Genomic DNA, 12,927 nt, shown 5'->3' on the forward strand with positions numbered 1-12,927 from the left:
CTGCGGACGGCAGCCAGGGCGGCTTTAGCGGTGCTGGCGCCCATGCCACACTGTTTGTTGGCACCCCCGCCACACAACCTTTTATTCCCACCGTAAACTCAAGCAGTAAAACAGCGCTGAGTTCATGCTTATCTGTAGGCTCAGGTGTGAGCTGTTCTGAGCGGATTACATTTAAAATGTAGTATTTACTGCATTCCTTAAAATAGGACAAGCCTTTAATCTAGAGGCGCACAGTACAGGGGGGAAAGAGTAGAACATAGAGTAGCAGAGTCAATAAGCCCTCGCTGCTGCAAGGCATTGTTTGCGACACACTGACAGGTGCAAGACTGTGGAATACAGCCCAGTGCAGCTGCTTGGAACAGTGAGACTTTGAAAACGAAATGCAAAAAATGCACATTTTAGGCATAGAAGACCCAAAGGGAAAGTGTTAGAAGCCTGGGCCTTGTGCAGCAGAACTCTACAAAGAAAATGAGCACAGACCCCAAAAGGAGCAATGAGCACAGACCCCAAAAGGAGCACAGACCCCAATAGGAGCAATGAGCACCGACCCCAAAAGGAGCACAGACCCCAAAAGGAGCAATGAGCATAGACCCCAAAAGGAGCACAGACTCCAAAAGGAGCAATGAGCACAGACTCCAAAAGGAGCAATGAGCACAGACCACAAAAGGAGCAATGAGCACCGACCTCAAAAGGAGCACAGACCCCAAAAGGAGCAATGAGCATAGACCCCAAAAGGAGCACAGACCCCAAAAGGAGCAATGAGCACAGACTCCAAAAGGAGCAATGAGCACAGACCACAAAAGGAGCAATGAGCACCGACCTCAAAAGGAGCAATGAGCACCGACCTCAAAAGGAGCAATGAGCACCGACCTCAAAAGGAGCACAGACCCCAAAAGGAGCACAGACCCCAAAAGGAGCAATGAGCACAGACTCCAAAAGGAGCACAGACCCCAAAAGGAGCACAGACCCCAAAAGGAGCAATGAGCACAGACCACAAAAGGAGCAATGAGCACCGACCCCAAAAGGAGCACAGACCACAAAAGGAGCAATGAGCACATACCCCAAAAGGAGCACAGACCCCAAAAGGAGCAATGAGCACCGACCCCAAAAGGAGCACAGACCCCAAAAGGAGCAATGAGCATAGACCCCAAAAGGAGCACAGACTCCAAAAGGAGCAATGAGCACCGACCCCAAAAGGAGCAATGAGCACCGACCTCAAAAGGAGCAATGAGCACCGACCTCAAAAGGAGCAATGAGCACCGACCTCAAAAGGAGCACAGACCCCAAAAGGAGCACAGACCCCAAAAGGAGCACAGACCCCAAAAGGAGCAATGAGCATAGACCCCAAAAGGAGCACAGACTCCAAAAGGAGCAATGAGCACAGACTCCAAAAGGAGCAATGAGCACAGACCACAAAAGGAGCAATGAGCACCGACCTCAAAAGGAGCACAGACCCCAAAAGGAGCAATGAGCATAGACCCCAAAAGGAGCACAGACCCCAAAAGGAGCAATGAGCACAGACTCCAAAAGGAGCAATGAGCACAGACCACAAAAGGAGCAATGAGCACCGACCTCAAAAGGAGCAATGAGCACCGACCTCAAAAGGAGCACAGACCCCAAAAGGAGCACAGACCCCAAAAGGAGCAATGAGCACAGACTCCAAAAGGAGCACAGACCCCAAAAGGAGCAATGAGCACAGACTCCAAAAGGAGCACAGACCCCAAAAGGAGCACAGACCCCAAAAGGAACAATGAGCACAGACCCCCAAAAGGAGCAATGAGCACCGACCCCAAAAGGAACAATGAGCACAGACCCCAAAAGGAACAATGAGCACTGACCCCAAAAGGAGCACAGACCCCAAAAGGAGCAATGAGCACAGACCCCAAAAGGAGCAGAGACCCCAAAAGGAACAATGAGCACAGACCCCAAAAGGAGCAATGAGCACCGACCCCAAAAGGAACAATGAGCACAGACCCCAAAAGGAGCAATGAGCATAGACCCCAAAAGGAGCACAGGCCCCAAAAGGAGCAATGAGCACAGACTCCAAAAGGAGCAATGAGCACAGACTCCAAAAGGAGCAATGAGCACCGACCACAAAAGGAGCAATGAGCACCGACCTCAAAAGGAGCACAGACCCCAAAAGGAGCAATGAGCATAGACCCCAAAAGGAGCACAGACCCCAAAAGGAGCAATGAGCACAGACTCCAAAAGGAGCAATGAGCACAGACTCCAAAAGGAGCAATGAGCACAGACCACAAAAGGAGCAATGAGCACCGACCTCAAAAGGAGCACAGACCCCAAAAGGAGCAATGAGCATAGACCCCAAAAGGAGCACAGACCCCAAAAGGAGCAATGAGCATAGACCCCAAAAGGAGCACAGACCCCAAAAGGAGCAATGAGCACAGACTCCAAAAGGAGCAATGAGCACAGACCACAAAAGGAGCAATGAGCACCGACCTCAAAAGGAGCAATGAGCACCGACCTCAAAAGGAGCACAGACCCCAAAAGGAGCAATGAGCATAGACCCCAAAAGGAGCAATGAGCATAGACCCCAAAAGGAGCAATGAGCACAGACTCCAAAAGGAGCACAGACCCCAAAAGGAGCACAGACCCCAAAAGGAACAATGAGCACAGACCCCAAAAGGAGCAATGAGCACCGACCCCAAAAGGAACAATGAGCACAGACCCCAAAAGGAACAATGAGCACTGACCCCAAAAGGAGCACAGACCCCAAATGGAGCAATGAGCACAGACCCCAAAAGGAGCAATGAGCACAGACCACAAAAAGAGCAATGAGCACCGACCCCAAAAGGAGCACAGACCCCAAAAGGAGCAATGAGCACATACCCCAAAAGGAGCACAGACCCCAAAAGGAGCAATGAGCACAGACTCCAAAAGGAGCAATGAGCACAGACCACAAAAAGAGCAATGAGCACCGACCCCAAAAGGAGCACAGACCACAAAAGGAGCAATGAGCACAGACCCCAAAAGGAGCACAGACCCCAAAAGGAGCAATGAGCACAGATCCCAAAAGTAGCAATGAGCACCGACCCCAAAAGGAGCACAGACCCCAAAAGGAGCAATGAGCACAGACCCCAAAAGGAGCAATGAGCACAGACCACAAAAGGAGCACAGACCCCAAAAGGAGCAATGAGCACAGACCCCAAAAGGAGCACAGACCCCAAAAGGAGCAATGAGCACCGACCCCAAAAGGAGCAATGAGCACAGACCACAAAAGGAGCACAGACCCCAAAAGGAGCAATGAGCACAGACCCCAAAAGGAGCATAGAGATGTGAGTTAAGAAGAGAACTAGAACGAGCTGGAGACTCAAACTTGGTTCCTCAGTTCCTAAAGTTGGCAGCTCTGTTGTTAGGCCACATCTTCCATGCTGGCCACTCAGATTTGTCAAATGGCGAGACTGTATCATGTCGACAGCTGTGTCAAAGATGCCAGAATAAACTGTACACACAAGGGAAGTAGTACACATGGGTCAGACTGTGCACATGAGAGCAGCCATCGAAAGAGAGACCAGTTGACTGTACACACTAACACCGCAGTGTAGAAAGCAGACTGCATATATGGGGATAGCAGTGTAAAGACACACACGCAGTCTGTACACCAGGAGAGGAGTACAAAGAGAGACGGGCATTATGTACAGATCTGGTCAACGGTGTACAGACAGGGGCAGACTGCACACAGCAGGCATGGTGCAGCAGACACATTAGCATGAGTTTCCAAAGGCCCAGTGAATTCTGATACATGCCAACATATCGACACTACAACGAAGGGAATTTGGAAAAATAAATTGGGGGACTTTTTCCCCCATTAAAGTATATTGAAGCACAGATAATTTTAGGTGGGAGACTGCTAAAATGAAGCCATTTTTGGCTTAAAAAATCTGGAGCGATACCAAAGGGGATGATGGACGGAGCGTTTGAGCAAATCAAACACTCATCCCATGTCAACTGATCTGGGTTTAATCCATCATCATTCTTTAGCTCACTCCACCACCCCAGTTCAGACATGGCCATATGCAAATCAGTCTGACCCTGTGCCTCATGGGAACAGTCCAGCCCGAACTGCCAAGCCATGTCTTCCCTGGACCAGAAACAAGCATCCTGGGACCGGTTTCTGGATAACACCCTTCATCAGCCAGGCTATCTTGCATCCAGTGGCAAAGTGAGCAAGGGACCCACGTCTGGGCATACCCTGCCAACTTAGGGCGAACAAAGCAATACCAAATCTGGAGTCTCAGGAGCTCAATCGGCTCTGTTGGCATGTTAGTTATAGTTTACAGTTCAAATAGCGACTGGTAGGCCCATTTCCTTCCTTGGATTAGGGCCCTGGATACCTTGACTACACTACTGACAGCAGGAAAGAGGAGGCACTGGCAGGCTGTGCTCTTCGGGGCACCACTGTAAATTAAGACACAGTAGATCTGTACAACAGTGAAAAAGGGGAACGCTGTACATTGAAAAGTGAGCCATGCAGACTGTGGTCATGAAAACATACAGGTACAAGAAGGTTGCTCACAAGAGGAAACTATTGCAGGGCGACACGGAAAGCTTGTACGTATACGTGAAACGGAAGCACTGTTGTCCTTCTTGGTGCTGTTCCTCCGTTTTCTTTGATGGTCGCTCAAGTAAAGACCTGTGCTGTCTCTCCTATTTTGTAAACTGCTCTGGCGAGAGTCGTCCGACATCTTCTGAGTCAGAGATGCCTTTGAGGGCCTGTCCTGTTCCAGAAAGGATGCACTCGGGATGTCATACCTTTCCAACTGCAACCCCATGAGCTCCAATGTCCGTCTTTTAATTCCACCTTTTGGTCAGAGCGCAAATAGCGCCCCGACCCCCAGGTTTTGGAGCTTGGTGAAGCCGCACCACCCTAAAGCCGGCCCTGTTAGCAGCAGACCAGGGATCCTGCACAAAGCAAAACCAAAGGAAATGATGGACGGAGTGTTGAACATTGCAAGCACAAACCCCCAGTCAACTGATCAGGGTTTAATCCATCACCGTTCTTTAGCCCACTCTGCCACCCCAGTTCAGACACGGCCATATGCAAATCAGTCTGCTCACTTTGCAACTGGATTCAAGCAAGCCTGGCTGAAGACGGCTGAAATGCCATTAACCGGTCCTAGGAAGCTTGTTTCCGGTCCAGGGAAGGCATGGCTTGGCAGTTCGGGCTGGACTGTTCCCATGAGGCACAGGGTCAGACTGATTTGCATATGGCCATGTCTGAACTGGGGTGGCAGAGTGGGCTAAAGAACGGTGATGGATTAAACCCAGATCAGTTGACTGGGGGTGAGTGCTTGCAATGTTCAACACTCCGTCCATCATTTCCTTTGGTTTTCCTGCACAAAGCAGCTTCAGTAGAGCCATCAGCTAGCGGGATGCAAACATCCGTAAATGAGTGCATGAAGCCTATTCTCAGGTCATGTACTGAGAGTATGCCCTGTAAGGTTATTTCAAAGTGCTGTCACAATGTTAAATCACTGAGTTTATTTTTTTGCCCAGGAACAAACAGTTGATTACATTAGTAGAGCCGGGACTGTGACACACTTCTACTTGGTGCAAAGGCTATGCACACAGCCACTGTAATTTTATGGCACGACACGGAGGCCATATTATGCAAATCTCCTTTATTGCCACAGCTCAGCAGCCACAATTGAAGAACACAGAACTTCAATGAGCATGCCAATGTGTTATGAAGTCCCCCCATGACCAAGCATCTTCCTTCTTTGTTGCTGCTGCTCACAAAGATAAGTGCTCTCCTTAGAAGCTTAACCATTTTATATTCTTTTTCTGCAGGGTATGCTGTTTAACTAGCATGGCTCGAATACCTGATATATTATAGTTGGAATATATGTTGTGTTATTAACCTTATACGTATGTATTCCTTACGGCTTTAATACTTTTGCACTTTTGAGCTTGTGCTTGCATGCTTTTCTGTTCTCGATCGCTTAATTCTCCTATTCACACCCCGGTGTATGGCCAACAGCTTCCGTGTCCTTAATAAAATCCAGATTTTCTACCCAGCAGGCTGTGAAAAATCTAAATTATGCAGCAGAGGACGGCCAAATTGTGTGGCTGGGTTCACTAATTTATGTGGTAAAAAAATATATGCAGTGTAATGCAGTACATTTTGTCATAGTATTGCTTCATTATTCTCTCATTTGACACTTGTCAACACTGTCGGTGGATAGGCGGCCACTCATTAGTATCAATTTAACACCCAAACATAGTAATAAGCAACCAAGAGGCGACCAGCAAACCTTTCAAATGGGACTTTCATTCGATGGCAACATGTGTTGCTGGGGGATCTCTGACAAAATTTCGAAGGTCAGAAAATCGACCTACAAAAATATCGCAACAAAAATATCGATGTCAAGAATATCGACATCCTATCTCCAACATGGTAAGTACAAAAATATCGAAAATAAAATATCGATGTCAAAAATATCGTTTTTAAAAATATCGGGTTTTTTTTGGTTACAAAAAATATGTAAAATAAACATAATAATACTTATAAATAAAATAAACATAATTAAATATATTTCATAATGTTAAAAATTAATAATTAATCAATATAATTTACTAAAAAAATAATTAAACATATACATATAATATATAATATATATACTTGCTTAATAATGTTTTTATAATTATTTTAATACATAATAAATTATTTAAAAATATTAAAAATTGCAAAAACATTACACACATAAAACAATAACATAAACAAAAAATAAATAATTATATATAACAAATTAAAAAAATTACATTTAATTTAAATATTGTTAAAATTAATTATATACTACATTAGCTGAAATAATAAAAAAATATTAAATAGCAGAGACAATAAAACTACTACTCCAGCTCCAAAAAACAAAAACAGAAAGGAAAATTTTGGATAGCGGAGGGCTAAAAATTACTATATCCACTCCAGATAGTGTAACAGTAGGGAAAGTGTTGGATAATGTAGAGGTATAAATTACTATTCCGACTCCAGGGAGTGCAACAGTAAGGAAAGTGTTGGATAGCGTAGGGGTAAAAATAACTATTCCAACTCCAAAGAGTACAACAGTAGGGAAAGTGTTGGATGGCGTAGGGGTAAAAATTAGTATTCCCACTCCAGACAGTGCAACCGTAGGGAAAATGTTGGATGGCGTAGGGGTAAAAATTACAATTCCCACTCCATATAGTGCAACAGTAGGGAAAGTGTTGGATAACGTAAGGGTAAAAATTACTATTCCAACTCCAGGGAGTGCAACAGTAGAGAAAGTGTTGGATTGCGTAGGGATATAAATTATTATTCCCACTCCAGACCGTGCAACAGTAGGGAAAGTGTTGGATAGCGTAGGGGTAAAAATTACTATTCCAACTCCAGAGAGTGCAACAGTAGGGAAAGTGTTGGATAGCGTAGGGGTAAAAATTACTATTCCAACTCCAGAGAGTGCAACAGTAGGGAAAGTGTTGGATAGCGTAGGGGTAAAAATTGCTATTCAAACTCCAGAGAGTGCAACAGTAGGGAAAGTGTTGGATAGCGTAGGGGTAAAAATTACTATTCCAACTCCAGAGAGTGCAACAGTAGGGAAAGTGTTGGATAGCGTAGGGGTAAAAATTACTACTCCAACTCCAGAGAGTGCAACAGTAGGGAAAGTGTTGGATTGCGTAGGGGTAAAAATTACTATTCTAACTCCAGAGAGTGCAACAGTAGGGAAAGTGTTGGATAGCTTAGAAGTTAAAAATAACATACTTACAAATACAATAACTCTTTAAAATAATTAATAATGTAATTATTAAATAACTCAAATTCAAATTTATTTATTATGTTTTGGCTCTCAAGAGGGCCACATAAACGTATACAATACACAACAACAAATACACAGAAAATACAAGAATTTAAAAACAAAATTCAACCCGTCATAGCTATACATCAGAAAATCAATCTAACAGAGCCGGACAGACAAAATATCACCAGGGATATTAATAAATAGCTAAAAATCCTTTAAAAAAGTTAAAAATATAAGAACAGAACATTTCGTTCGGAGGACAATAAAGTGCATGAAGGAAATCCTTTAAAGTGACAATGCTAAGGCGGATACAAATTACTTTTAGCCATCGATTGCGCAAATTACGTAACATAGGACAAATCAATAATACATGCATACAGTCCTGGGTGTTCAGTTTACATAAATTGCACAAAGCAGAAGTGCCATGCCATTTGGATAACAGTAGATTAAGTGGAATTAAATCATAGCGTAACAAAAACCAAAACCTACGTATCCCATGCGGTAGATTCCATAGGGCATAGGGTTGTGGCTGTTTCAACCTATAGGAGGAGATGATAGGTTCCACATTCCTTTTATCACCAACTGATTTTTTATCGGAGAGGAAACAAAACTCCCACGAAGCCTCCTTGAGGACATGTTTTAACTGCGTGGAGGAGTAGGAGAATAGAACACCTTCATCAAGTTTCAGTATCTTTACAGCCCTTCTAAAGTTGCTTACGAGTTTAGAGAACTCTTTAAAATTGCCCAAAAGTTCATTTTTGAGGAGAACTCGCAGGGTGCCATCTTGCGCTCTAGCCAAACTGGCCACCCATCTTATTAGGGCGCATAGACCCTGAACCCAGGAACTCCTGAGTCCAAAGTCAAGCCTACAGGCGGCTAGTGGGCAAGCATTGTTTAGAATCGAGAGGGATCTTAAGAGTTTCCCCTCAATCTTATGGCAGAAGTCCCAGTTTTTCACCTCTATTAATTCAATACCATACAAGATAGTTGCGGGGATTTTTACTCTAAAAACTTCTAGAAGACTGGAAAAGTGTCTTTTCCCCGTTGCCTGGTATAAGGACTTTAACCCATTGCCATGGGCAAGAGCTTTGCGGGAGCAGTGCTCTATATGGAGTTTCTCACTCATATTGGCCGAAAATATTTTTCCCAAAAAAGTATAGGAAGTTACGACCTCCAATCTATGCCCTCCAATAGCCCAACCGTAATTTGTCGAGCGGCACTTCTTCTTACCAGCTATACACATCACTTTACTTTTGGTAATATTAATCTTCATGTAATGCTCACCAGCGAAGGCCTGTAGAGCCTGTAGCCGATTTGCAAGACCAATTGGAGTCAAGTCAAGAATCAGAACATCATCGGCATACATCAGGCAGGATATTGGAGTCCCTCCTATCATCGGGGCAATCCCCTCACTGGCAGACACGGCAGCAGGGAGGTCAGCCGTATATAAGGAGAACAAAAGGGGTGCCAATAAGCAGCCTTGTTTAAGGCCATTCCGAGATGGTATTTTGGCCGAAAGCCCCCTTTCGCCCCCCATTAAGACCCTGCACCAGGTCTCAGTGTGCAGAGCCCGCACCAGTTCCAACAGGGGGGTAGGGACACCAAGCGTCGCCAGTTTTCTCCACAGCGTTCCACGATCTACTTTATCGAACGCTGTGGAGAAATCAATGAAGGCGGCATATACCACTCCTCCTCTCACCTGGACATATTTATCTGTGATCACCTGAAGGGCGGTCAGGTTATCTAGCGTACCATGCTCCCTTCGGAAACCAGTCTGTTCAAACGGCAAAATATTGCCGTCCTCGACCCAATCAGAAAGAGATCTAAGGAGACATTTCGCAAAGACCTTTCCGATGGAGTCGAGGAGTGCAATCAGGCGGTAATTACTAGGGCTATCCCTTATACCCTTTTTAAAGATAGGGACCAAAATACTTCCTCTCCAGGACGCAGGAACAAATTTGGAGAGATGGCACGCCTTAAACAAGGGGTACAAAATTTTGCTCCAACTTAAGGGATCTTGTTTGAGGACCGTCATAGGAAGCTCATCCGGTCCCATGGCCCCAGAGGGCCGCATATTTTTTATAGCCGTCTCGATTTCCTTCTCTGAGGGAAGGAAAACCAGGTCTTCAGGGGCAGCATATATGGAATTATCAATACCTGTGGTCCCGTTCCCTGCATAGAGCTCTCGGATATGAGAGGACCATACCTCTTCTGGTATAGGAATGGGGGTGGGGGTATGGCGCGTACCGCATCCCTTCCCAATTATTGCCCAAAAGTCTTTAATATTACCATGTACAGCAGATTCCCTTAGTTTAATCCAGACTTCATCCTCCCTTTCCTTTTTAATTTTTTGCTTGAGTCTGCTTCTCTTTCTTTTTAACCTGGCAATTTCTTTCCCACGTTCCAGAACCCTTTCTAAATACTGTTCGCGAACTAGTTTATTTATTTCCCTATTCAGGGTACGCAATGTATTGGGGACTACCTCTAACTCAAAATTACTTACAAATACCAATAGATATTTATTAAAAACATAACTACCAATAAATAATTAATTAGCAATAAATTATTAATAAATACCAATAAATAATAATTAATGATTAATTACCAATTAAAAAATATTGAACAATTACATTTTTTATAGCAAAAAATAATTATCAACCTTTAATTACCAATTAAAAAATATTAAACAATTGCATATTTTCTATACCAAAATAATAATTATTATACATTAATTACCAATTAATAATTACTTATTAATACATTAATTAGAAATATCAATAAATAATATTTAAACATATCTAATTACCAATTGATTATTAATCAACAATAAATTATTTTTCATAACCGAAATATTATATTTTAAAATATTTACCAATTAATAATTAATCTCCAATTAATTAATTATCAATACCCAGCAACAAATTTAATAATTACTTAATTAGATTTCAATTACTTCCAACACTATTCCCCTATAAACGCACGAAACACTCAAATCAAACTAATTACCAATTAATAAAAATTAATTACCAATTAATACTTAATTAACAAAAATATATTTATCAATACCAATAAATAAATAAAAATATTACTTAATTACAATTAAATTACTTCCCGGGGGGCGTGGCCAAGATGGCGGGGTGAGCGGACGCTTCCTCCCGTAGCTCCTCCGGCCCGGCCAAGCTAAAGCCTTTTTGTTATGCTTTTCTCCCCCCGCTGAGGCTCGGCGCGGGAGAGGAGCGTGGCGGAACATCAGGGGCACACATCGGTGCTGTTGTGGTCCGGATCGCCCCGGGGGAACCCCCCCAAAAGTTCGTCTGAGATCAGGGGACGACGGCGGTGAGCCCGAGGGGCGGTGCGTATTGGAGAGCTGTCCGGGCGCCTCGGTTGGGCCTGGTGCTGAAAGCTGCGGTCTGGAGGGGATCTGGCCCGCCGCTCGACGGTGACTGAAGGAGCCTGGCGGGAAGGGGCCCGACGGTGTGGAGGGCTTGGGACGGGTGCCCCGGCACTCGGACTGGTGACGGCGACACCTGGCACTGCGGAGGCCCTGACCCCTAGCCGAGGTACGGCGGACTCCTTGTTGGGGTCGGATCATCTGGCCCCCTGTGCGTGACTAACGGGGGCCGGTGGTGGAACTTATTTCACGGCGGGGCACCTCGGAGGCCCCGGGGGTGTCGCCGGGCCTAGTCGGTGTGGCTTGCTCCGCCCGGCCGCCATTTTGTCCCCGAAGGAGCAGTGGTGGCGACCTCCGCTGAGCCCTGGATGCTGGCTGCACACGACCTCCCGATATTGCTGTCTTGACTACCGGAGGGATGAGCTGTTGGGACCCCCTCGCTGCGGCCCCCTTGGTTGTCTCACGCTAGCTCTTGCGGCTGACGGTGACCGGGCTCGGCCGCCATTTTGTCACCTGTGACGCAGCGACCTCACTTGTGGGGGATCCCCCGGCCCGAGTGCTTGCCGGCGGCTGAGCATCTCTGGGGCGCCTGGATCGGGGCCCGACTGCGGAGCTGACGATGGCTGGGAAAGGAGGCCCGAAGAAAGGGGACCGTACTCTGCCGGACATGCTTGGCAGGGCCCAGCACTTGCGGGACAGGACACAGCCCTCGCCGGGGCCCTCCCGGGCTCCGGCGGATGTGACTGGAGGGGAGCCACCCGTCACGAGGGCCTTCATGGAGGAACTGTTTAGCTCCCTCAGGGAGGACTTCCAGACACTGAAGCGGGAGGTGGCCAGCGAGGTCCGAGAAGTGCGCAGAGAGGTGGAGGGCCTAGGTGAGCGTGTGGAGGCGGTGGAGACGGAGGGCCAACAGCGAGCGGAGGAGATAGTCCACCTCCAGCAGGACGTTCTTCGCCTCCGGGAACAGTGTGTGGAGCTCCAGGCCCACTCTGAGGACCTCGAGAACAGATCTCGGAGGAACAACATCCGAGTGCGTGGCGTGCCGACTGCGGATGAGGGGTCCGATCTGGGGGGCTATCTGCGGGCCCTGTTCCGAGAAATCCTGGGGGAGGCCGCGGACTTTCCCATCAGCATCGACAGGGCGCATAGGGTTGGCCGCCAGCGCCAGCCATCGGCACCCCCACCGGACATTCTGGCTTTCCTGCCCGACTTTCCACTAAAGGAGCGTATCATGGCTGAAGCCCGCAGGAAACAGCCCCTGACCTTTCGGGATCGGCCGGTGGCGCTGTACCAGGACCTCTCTGCCATCACTCTACAGAAACGCAGGTCCTTTAGGATTGCCACTGACTTTTTGCGCGAGCATGAGACGCCGTACTCTTGGGGTCACCCCTTCCGCTTGATTTTTCGGTGGAACGGGGTATTGCATCAGCTACGCTCCTTGCAAGACATTTGTGGTGTCCTGGGGCTCACGGCAGCGGAGGAAGAGGGAGCTACGCCGTCGTGGAGGTCCTCGGAGGGACGGAATCGGCGGAGGTCATCGAGGCGGCGCTCAGCGACCAGTGCAGGGCGCCCGGACTCCCCTACCATTAGGGCGGACATGGCAGACGCCCTGAGGGCGGCGGCCGGGGACTCGATCGGCTCCTCTAGCGTGGCCTTGACGGCCTAACATACACTCCGGGGGGAGATGTCTTTAGCTTCTTAACATGCTTGGCACGGGGCGGGGGGGTTGGGGGGGAGCGGGCG

This window comes from Triturus cristatus, chromosome 1_1 (assembly GCF_964204655.1).
Source record: "Triturus cristatus chromosome 1_1, aTriCri1.1, whole genome shotgun sequence".
Taxonomy (NCBI): Eukaryota; Metazoa; Chordata; class Amphibia; order Caudata; family Salamandridae; genus Triturus; species Triturus cristatus.